This window comes from Tachypleus tridentatus, chromosome 13 (assembly GCF_004210375.1).
Source record: "Tachypleus tridentatus isolate NWPU-2018 chromosome 13, ASM421037v1, whole genome shotgun sequence".
NCBI classification, from domain to species: Eukaryota; Metazoa; Arthropoda; class Merostomata; order Xiphosura; family Limulidae; genus Tachypleus; species Tachypleus tridentatus.
Window position 1 is genome coordinate 172,103,691 of NC_134837.1, and position 10,411 is coordinate 172,114,101.

Below are 10,411 nucleotides of genomic sequence, written 5' to 3' on the forward strand. Positions count from 1 at the left end.
AAATATTTGCCACGTATTGAAATATTAGACCATCATAAAAATGACGGTTGACATCTCAGAAGAGAAGTTGGATTTTAAGGCTGTAGTTCAATATGTAGAAATAACATCTTTTTAGACAAAACTGGCCATTTTAATTTGCAACGTATCAATTTTAAAATACAAAAATAGATTAAAATAAAGTTTTATATTTTATTCATCTGAGGACAGAATAAAGTCAATGTAAAGTATATCGATCAATGTATTTTCATTAGCTCAATAAACTGTTTAAATTAATAATTTAAAGATTTAGTATTACAGAGAAAGTACACAAAATGTTAAAATTATTCTATTTTCATAATAGGGTATAAAAAAACACATTCCTGTCAGTCTAATGTCGAAAGATTATTGTAATGAATTTAAGAAATTAGCAAAAGAATGTGGATTTGAAGTTACAGTCGGAACCGGTCACATCACATGCAAGTGGAAGAACGTACACGAGTTTGTTTGTAATCATATATGATGAAGCACAATCTGCATGATAGACAAGCCAGAGAGATTGGAAAATCAGGGAGGGGTCCCCTTTCAGCTAATCGCTCGACCATCGTCACTGTGAGCCTGTAGCACGCAAACCCAAAAACAGTGTTAATTATGCATATTTTTCAATACAATATTTCGGATATGGATTCTTATAGTTAGCTTTATCAAACACGGAAATCAAATTGTGATAATCTCACAACTGTAAGTTTTAACTGTGACATTTTTCACTTACTTAAACATGCATACGTCTTGCTTAATCAAATACAAATATTTGCCATATTAAATCAGAGCACGTTTTGTCTCGAGGACAAGTAAATACTACTAAATACTGAAACAATAAGGAAACAAAACTTCAAAGGTTAAAATTAAAGTCTCAAGTCATAATTCTTTATAAATTAACCAATCGTGCGTAACTGCTGCACAGATACCACAAAGTTGCTGAAGAAAATTTACGTATTCAATTTGTAGCTCTATTTATCAATTACTTAAATTGAGTTACTTGTAAATTCTCTTTCCCACACTGTTGTGTTATTTAATCATTAAACCAGTTCTATTCAGTAACAAAATTAGTATGAAAATAAGCGATATTACACCATCTGATTTGGTAAACGTTTCACATTATATGAGGAAGAAATTTTAACTAAGCTAACGAGACAGTTAGTATATAACTCAAGGAACACTAAAAATCCTTCGAATTTTACTATTTCCTAATAATCATGTTATATTAATAAATTTCAGGTTTTATGGTTTATAAAATAAAGGAAAAAATCCAATAGAAACAGTCGAAAATGGTACTACAAACTAAAACACGTTTTCCTTGGAATATAATTGTCGTGCTGTTATAACTTGAAAGTGAGAGTTTTTCAAAGTTATAGTATTCTACTGTAATATGATATTATATATTTTCAATTAAAAATTCATTTTTAGATATGTTTGAGCTCGTTTCACTGACTGACCTAAAGATTCTCTTTAGAAGAAACAAGCACGAAAATGACTATTAAATGTCTTTTTAATTCGGTAGATAATTCAGGAAATGACAACTTCTTTACTAAGGAGTGGAACACTAAACATAATAGTATCTTGATTGTTGAATATTCTTTACAGTTAGTCACAATGGGTATTTTTTAATCATTTGCAAATTTCTATTAGTCTATTTTGCCCGAAGAAACCATTAAACGAATACCACTGGAAAATTTCGAAATATTCTTGAAAGATTATGAGGAAACATTTAAGAAATATGAAGTTACTCACAATGGTGATGTAACAGTCATTCCTCAACTTACTTCAGTCTAAACATTATAGTTAAATGTTGTTAACGTGTCTTACACAATATACTTTTAAGATGTTATTAATTATCATATTAAATAAACTATGTACAGGGTTAGAGTTACCAGTTAATCTATAATTTGAAGAAAGATGGTTATTAATGAAATATTTATAACAATAATAAAATTTATTTACTTCTGGCTTATCATAGTTTACATATGTCATTCTTGAGTGAAAGAAAACCGATATTAGGACAAACAATGTCCTACAATTTAGAATATTCCTGATTCATCTCAAGATATGGGATAGTTTTGGCAACTGTAACTTGGTTGAAAAGCAATCAATACAGATTTTTATGGTGAAATTAATATCCTTTAATTTTAAACTAACGTATTGTTTTCGAAAAGTAATAAAAACAAACAAAAATTACTTTTTTATTATTCGTTAATTCATTTTACTGGTAGAAAAATGGCTTCTTAGTGTGTAAGAATGTGTAAGTATAATTTACACTGTGTCTACGTTATTTTCTCCACAATATTATAACAGCAAAAATAAAATAAATCATATATTTTTTCAAGACACTTAGAAAGATATATATACATAAGTTTTTCCTAGATAATAATAAAACTTTATTATCTCGTTTTAATACAACTTTGGGTATTTAACTGTGAAGTTTGATAGACTCTGATAAACTTTGCTATAAGAAAACACTCACACATACAGTTCCAAAGGATATTTGTATTTTAGATGAAATGGACTTCTATGGTATTAGGATTCATTTTTCCAAACAGTTTTGGTTTCTCTTAGCTCCTGTATCCACTTATAGTTCGTTGTGCAATTTTACTATTTTTGCCAGGTAAAATTAAACCTATTCTTTTCTCAGTCCGGTTTAACACTTCAAATAACCGATTCTTTCATATTCTAAGAAGATTGTTTTGAATTAAGCACAAAACTACACAATGAGCTATCTGTGCCCTGCCCACCACGGGTATCGAAAGCCGGTTTTTGGCGTAGTGAGTCCGCAGACATACCACTGAAACACTGGGCGGCATTCTAAGAAGAAAAACTTACATGTAAGAAAAGGCAAATAATTTAGCCACGCACCAAAGAATTTATGTATTACGTGAATTCTCAAATGAATTGTAGCGTAAAGATTATGGCTTACAGAGATCCCCGATGAATCTTGTATAACATCTAGAAAAACAGGTTTCGTAATTATTCATCATTTCATAAATACACATTGGAGTCGTTTTGACACTTAATTATTTGTTGTTAATGTACCAGTTCATTGTTTATAGTAAAGTACATTATACAAAGAAATACCGATAGAGCTATAAAAAAAAACTAATAATTTTCAGGACTGCGGATTATTTACTTAGAGATATTACAAATGTGTTTTGGATTCAGGACTATAACAAAGTGTGAGGTCGCAAACTCTTGTTTTCTAGCTTCCTTCACTTTCACAATAACAAAAACATATATGTAACTGGAAGGTACAACATAAATCTTAGGTTTTACACTAGTAGCTTATATAATATATATATTGTCACTATGATTGTTTTTGACTCACAGCCACGTGGACGTGAAAAATTTTCTTCATGCGAAACTTAGACATTTTGGGGATAGTGGCTAAAGATGCAACAACGAAACAGTACGAAACGGATAAATCAATATCACATTAATAGTGTTAGTTAGATTAATTACTAAAACACTAATATTTACATGATTTACTAGGCTATTTTTGAGTTCTGATCAATGTAGATATCTTGATTTGTCAAAAGCTATTAATAATAGAAATAATCTGATAAAGAAAAATGTATACTAGAATATTATTATTTTACCAATACTGCTCACTGATATCAATTTAAGTACGTTACTGGTCAATTATTCTATCCCATTTACTTGAGTATAAGTCGCACCTTTATTGAAACACCTCTGTAAAGAGTTCACTTCTCTTTTGTCTTTCACGAGTTAAATTTTCGTTCCTCACAATTACACTCTATCGACTTTACACGTTCTACAATACCTCCCTATCTCAAGTTACTGCAAGTTGAAAATTATCTAGCACTACAGAATACGTGTGATGTTGCACCAGTTGTGAGTGGAATTACCTATTTACACTTATGCCACACTATAAAATTTTCCTTTAGCTTCTTCCAATGCTCGTATTCTTTGCAATGTATTGAAACCACAATCCTGGAAAATCTTACGTTTTTGAGTGTATACTTCTTAAGCATCTCCATAATATTTTAAAGAGTACAGTCAATTACACATACACAGCCAGGATTTCATTCCCGCCTTTTTACTCAGACTACTTATAAACATGAATCGTTTTGGCAACGGTAATATGAGAACATGATATGTGTATTTTACCTACCAGATTTAAAAAAGCTAGTTAACGAGTTGCCTAATGCATTAGCTAGAGGACGTTCATTTCTATTATATGGTAGAAGTATATTTATTTATACGTGACAGACTTAGTGGTACACCCTCTAAAGCTTTTAGAATGAACAAGGTTTATAATATAGAAAATGCTCAGAAGGAGAATACGTCAATACAACCCACTTTAAAATGAATTCCACGAACAGACATTAAATTACAAATAAAGATTAACATGAAGCATAAGCAGAAGGAAATTTACAGACACAACATACAACTTGTTGTTAAAGTTGCTTTTGTAAAATGAAGAGAGGATATATAAATATAATAAAGACAAAATTGTGTTCAGAATTTGCAATAGAATGGAACACATTTATATGCAAAAATGGCTCGTTTGGGTTGACCGAAGAAGGTCGAAACGTTGTTCGCTCTTCTATGTAAAATATTTTCTCAACCCAAACGATCCGTTTTTGCATATAAGTTACTCAACAAGTGGGTTTCTCGACGTCACTGAGAATGGAACACACGAAACTACCTTGAAACTAGAGACAGAGGAAAAAAAAATTATATCGTCCCATGCGATAGTGGGCTTCATTGTTTGGAAAAACACAAGAAACAACAAAAATAACAATTCAGTTGCATTAGATCAAACTAGTATTGCATAAACCTAACTGCAATAGTTTATCACGATAGAGTAGTCTATATAATAATATGAATAATAGCAAAGTATATGGAAATTGTTTGTTTGTTGGAATTTCGCACAAAGCTACTCGCGGGCTATCTGTGCTAGCCGTCCCTAATTTAGCAGTGTAAGACTAGAGGGAAGGCTGCTAGTCATCACCACCCTCCGCCAATTCTTGGGCTACTCTTTTACCAACGAAAAGTTGGATTGATCGCACATTATAACGCCCCCACGGCTGGGAGGACGAGCATGTTTGGCGCGACGCGGGCTCGAACCCGCGACCCTCGGATTACGAGTCGCGCGCCTTACGCGCTTGGTCATGCCGGGCCATATATAGAAATGATCCAGGCACTCAAGCAATTAAGGCATATAGTTTAATAATTTCTTTTCTAGATATTTACTAGGTTGAGATCAGTAGTTGATGATCTAATTAAGAACCTTTCAGATATTTAGATATTTTATGTAAATAGCTGAAAGAAACAAGACGTGAAGTTAATTAGGCTGCTGAAGATTTGATATCGTGACCTTGAAAACGGCTGCTATGGGTTTTAAGAATTTTATTAAAATAAAGTAGATAACAACGTTTGAACCTTCTTATGTCATCTTAAGGCTAACAGAGAAAGTTTGGAACTGAGAATTGTGAAGTCTGTTTGTTAATCTGAAAATGACCTAAGATGATAAGTTTGTCGTGTTTAGAGAGTGTGAATGACAGGTGTCAGGCAAGGAAGTTCTAAAGTAATTAATAAATAATATTTTATACAAAGTAAGTTAGTAAATTAAGATTATCTCTTATTATGCAAATCTTAATATGTAACTTAAGATCATAAGATGTTACAATTCTAAATCTGTAAGACCATTAATCACAGTTCATATCATCTTAGGCTTCTGTGCAAATTTTGATCACTCCTTCTTAAAGATGAAGGAATATTTTTAATTATATAATTGTTATGTCTGTTGCTATGTAATTATACTGTCGTTGTGTAACATTTTAATTTCGTTTATAAGTATTGTGCACATAGAATAATTCTGTTTCTTTGTTACGAATCTAGAAGCTTCACACTCTGCTATCTGACAAAAGCGTCTGTCAATATTCTTTTCGAGTTATACCTCCACTTATTTTACAACTTAACTACGGAATATATATGCAGAATGTGGTTAAAATCGACTAGACGCTAAAAATGTGAAAACAATATGCACAGATACACAAGAAGTATTTATTGTTTTATTTTGAATGACTTTTCATTTATTGTTATCTCGAAACCTTAAAGCTATGGAATAACTTATCAATTTTATAAATGTTCAAATACTATCAGTACAGTTTTATAATAGATGATTTATGCTTAATTTGTTATATTTCTACTTGGTCCATGTGGAAATTACGATCTTTATATTTTCTTTCATTAATTAACTGTTTACATTTGTCTGTTAAAATGCTTGTTTCCACGCACAATAAAAATTTTTAATTTCAATACACAAAACCCACTGGCTCAGGTGTATATCTGAAGACTTATGTCATTAGAATTGGAGTTTTGATATCCAGCTGTACACAGAGAATAGATAACTCATTGTACAACTTCGTGCTTTACTATAAAAAAAAAACTGCTATTATGAAGATATCAATCTAACTCAACTTTCTAGTAAACTTGCACCAGAAATTGTTCAAATATTTTAATAATCATTTTATGTAGATTCGCAATGACTAAATTTCATGAAACTGATGGAAGAAGTGCACATGATTTTGTGCTAGAAATCAACAGCCACAAAAGCTAGAAAACTTCATAGTTAGAAGTAAACTTAAAATATACCATTTCCTGTTTGTACTTATACTTTAATTTATATCTTTGCGAGTGTATAATACTGTCGTACGTCTTTTCCATCTCTGTAGATTTACTACATCACTTTTGAAACACGATTTTCAATATGATTAAATTATATGTCTCGTGAGTACAAGGAGTGAAACATATAATTTCTTTTGTAGAATATCTAGTTCTCAAAGTAAGACAAAGTACAGTATTTATTTATATATATATTATTAATTTGACTATTAATACAACGGAAATTAACCTTTCCAGTATGGATTTAAAACCAGCCAAGTATTATTTGACCACATCACCAAAGGTTTGATTCAAGGTTGAATCGATTCAAGACTGTTGTTACCTTACAAATTGAAGATGATTCGGTCTAACTAGGATATTGTCTTAGACCTTCGACGTGGTTCAGAATATGCCCATAAAAATATAAATTTATCACTCTCGAAACATGACAAAACATTTTCCCATTTATATTTTACCAGCATTTGTTGAATTCGCCAGTGAAACATTCGGTCATGAAAATATTGAATACATGGTTCTGGACATAAAAGTGAGAAGAAAATTGTTTATATATAGCTAAATATTTGCATTTTGTGTTAAGCTACCTTAAAGTGTCGATCTAGTTCGAAACATATTTTGATTTCAGTTATTTCAAATGAATTTACTTAATATTAAAATATGTAAATTTGTTACTGATTACTTTTTTCTTTTCCCTCTTTTGTATGAAGTAGTGATTTTAATTGGTAATTAATGTAGTTATTTGAAGTCAAGTTTGAATCCTCGAGTCTGCCTATGTAAAAATGTCACATAATCTACTGTTAATATTAAAGAGATATGAAAATATTATTAAAAGTAATTTAAAGAATAAAGTTATAACTTTGCAACAACCTAGAACTTTCCTTGTATAGCAAATTTTCCCAATATTTAAAAATATATTACAAAAACAAATTTATAACTTTCAGTGAATACGTTTTTCATCACAATTGTTCAACGTTTGAGGTTGCTGTCTGACTGTTAATTATTCGTTGAGACTAAAAGAACTATTGGCATACACATTTCTCTACAACATTTATTTATCATCAAGTGGTGAAACTATAAGGTTTTCGAAACCTAAATACCTTTGAAGTAATACAGTAAGAACTATTCATGAAATCCTAAATCTTAAGATATCGATTTTCTTCATGTATCGAATATCAATGAAAGTGTTGACAGAACCTGGGAAAAAGAAAAGAAGAAAATGCAAGAAAAAAAGCGATTTAAACGTCCGAGAAATTAAGTGAGTTGTTTACAGCTTTGAAGATCTAAAGAGTTGAGTTTCCCTTACATAAATATCGTACATGTTGAATAATTTTGAAAAAAAATGACTTTGTAGTCACAAAAATATGAAAAAAAAGAAAGAAATTTCCTCTTGATTAAGATGTTACGCTACCTAACATAAACAAATGGACAAACTAAAAAGTAACAGAAAGAAAACGACGAAAATTAATAGGAAATCTTTGTAAGCACTGTAATAATAAAATAAACTCACAGAAAGATAATTTATATCATATATGTGTATATATTAGTGTGATTGTGAGTGTGAATTGTTAAAAACTTATGCAACCTGTTGTTGAAAAAAATAAACGAAAAGGAATATTATTCTTGAGTTATCAATTAATGTAAACTATACAGTGAAGTAGAGATTATGAATTATCAAGAGTAGAGAAATTTTACGAATACTGAAGAAATTGTGAAATTGAACTTCTTTTAGATAACCCTCCCAAGTTACATAAACAGTGGAGAAAATGCTTGAACCACAATCATCAAACGAAATAAAATTATTTAAAAGCTTTGTGATCCAGTTATGAAGTACTAACTCTATGGTAACTAATATACAGTGAAGTTTATATCTATGAAATCTAGACACACGGCAATGTTTCGTGTGGCTAAAAACTTTCAGGACACATTGTGTGTTATTGACAGGAGCGATTTTTTTATTTTCTGTGGCTTTAGTTGTGGTAACCCAAATCAATACCTATTTTTAAATGATGTGCTATACTAAACCGTTACTTCATATACAAATGTCCAAGACAGTTCATTAAGAAATACGTAAGATATTAAATATACTGTTTTGAGTGTCCTTTTCTGCCACTTTTCCTTTGCAACGAAAGCACGGAAACTATATTTGATAAAAATACATACTTAACTTTTAATGTTCTTTATTTTCAAATATGCTGCAGTAATAGGACTTTATAATTTACAATTAATTGTTAAAGCTGATCTAAATTTTAGCAACAAGTGCAAAGTTAATCAGCAAAAGCCGCTAAAATTTGAACAGACATTTTGTGCACGCTTACGCAAGACGTCACTTGATGTATTGGTTTGATATTTTTTACTGCAGCTTCTACTAAAAGTAAAAGTGTACCGTGTTTAGTTTTGTTTTCATTCAGATTACAAGCGATCGATTTAGAGCAGTAAACTTCTAGGGTTCAGAAACACATGTACTGATTATACCAAATAACTTAGATTATCACTTTCATGCTTAATATTTCAATAGAATCACAATACGAACGTTATTATTTGATTTTCATTTACAAATTTTAAGTATAAATGTGCTAAACTTTTTGTAATTTTTATTAAAGAAATAAGTAGCATCACACGATATTAACTTAAGCAATGAACGTAAATAATGATTGTTAATATGCTGTATAATGATTGTTAATACTCGTATGCTGTATCAGTTGCATCGAGAAGAAACTATTAATCTAAATTCTGTGGTGTCACTGTAAAGGAAATTATTAACACTGTTTTAGAGAGGAAAACTACAACCATATATTTCAAAGAATATATTGGTTCAATAAAGTGTAGGTCTGTTCCAAATAATAGGATTGTGATCCTAAAACTAAAGGAAGTAATTGTAGGTTGCCACTTTCTTATTTCCTATGTACTAATAAAAGGTTATGATATATAATCAAAAACACCATAGATGTGATAAAAAAGCGTGTTGAAAAATAGAGGGTATAATTTAATGAAATGTAACCAAAATTCGCGGCCAAAGTGGTAGCAACATTTATAGCATATATTTAATTTTACAACAAGTATTCATTCATTAATTACCTGGACAATCTATCTTGTTTTACCCATCATCAGAGGAGGGAATAGAGAAGACAATGTTACAAACAAGGGGGCACTGCTGTCTTACAGAAGATGACATCATAGTTTAATACCAAAAGGCCTATTACCTATAGATGAGTTGTTTTATTATAGTTTATAAACAGATGGAGTTATTGAGGTTCTATTGCCTGACAGGTCATTATGTTTCTATAAACTGGAAGGTGTTATCAATGATCTAGGATACTGTTACAGTAGGCGAATTATGTTACTTAGTTCCTATAAGTGCACGATGTTATTAATGTTTCACATAGAGAACTTCTTACCATCATCGAATGGTGTTACTAAAAATTATAGGAGGATGATAATATTTAGGTTGTATATGTTGATTTTGTTCCTATATGAGAGATATTTTTAATAAGAGTTCTGTAAGCGTTACTCGGTGTATTGTGTATGTTTGTGATAGGCAGATATTTTAATAGTATAGTATACATATTTTAACTGATGTTTATATATGCATTACTTTTATTTCACAAAGGTGAATGCGTTTCTTTAGGCAGTTGGTATTATTAGGTTCATTCCTCTTGCCTTACAAACCGAAGACCGAACATCGCCACTTGGTTAGATCGCTTGACCGTAATCTGAGGATCGCAGGTTCGAATCACTA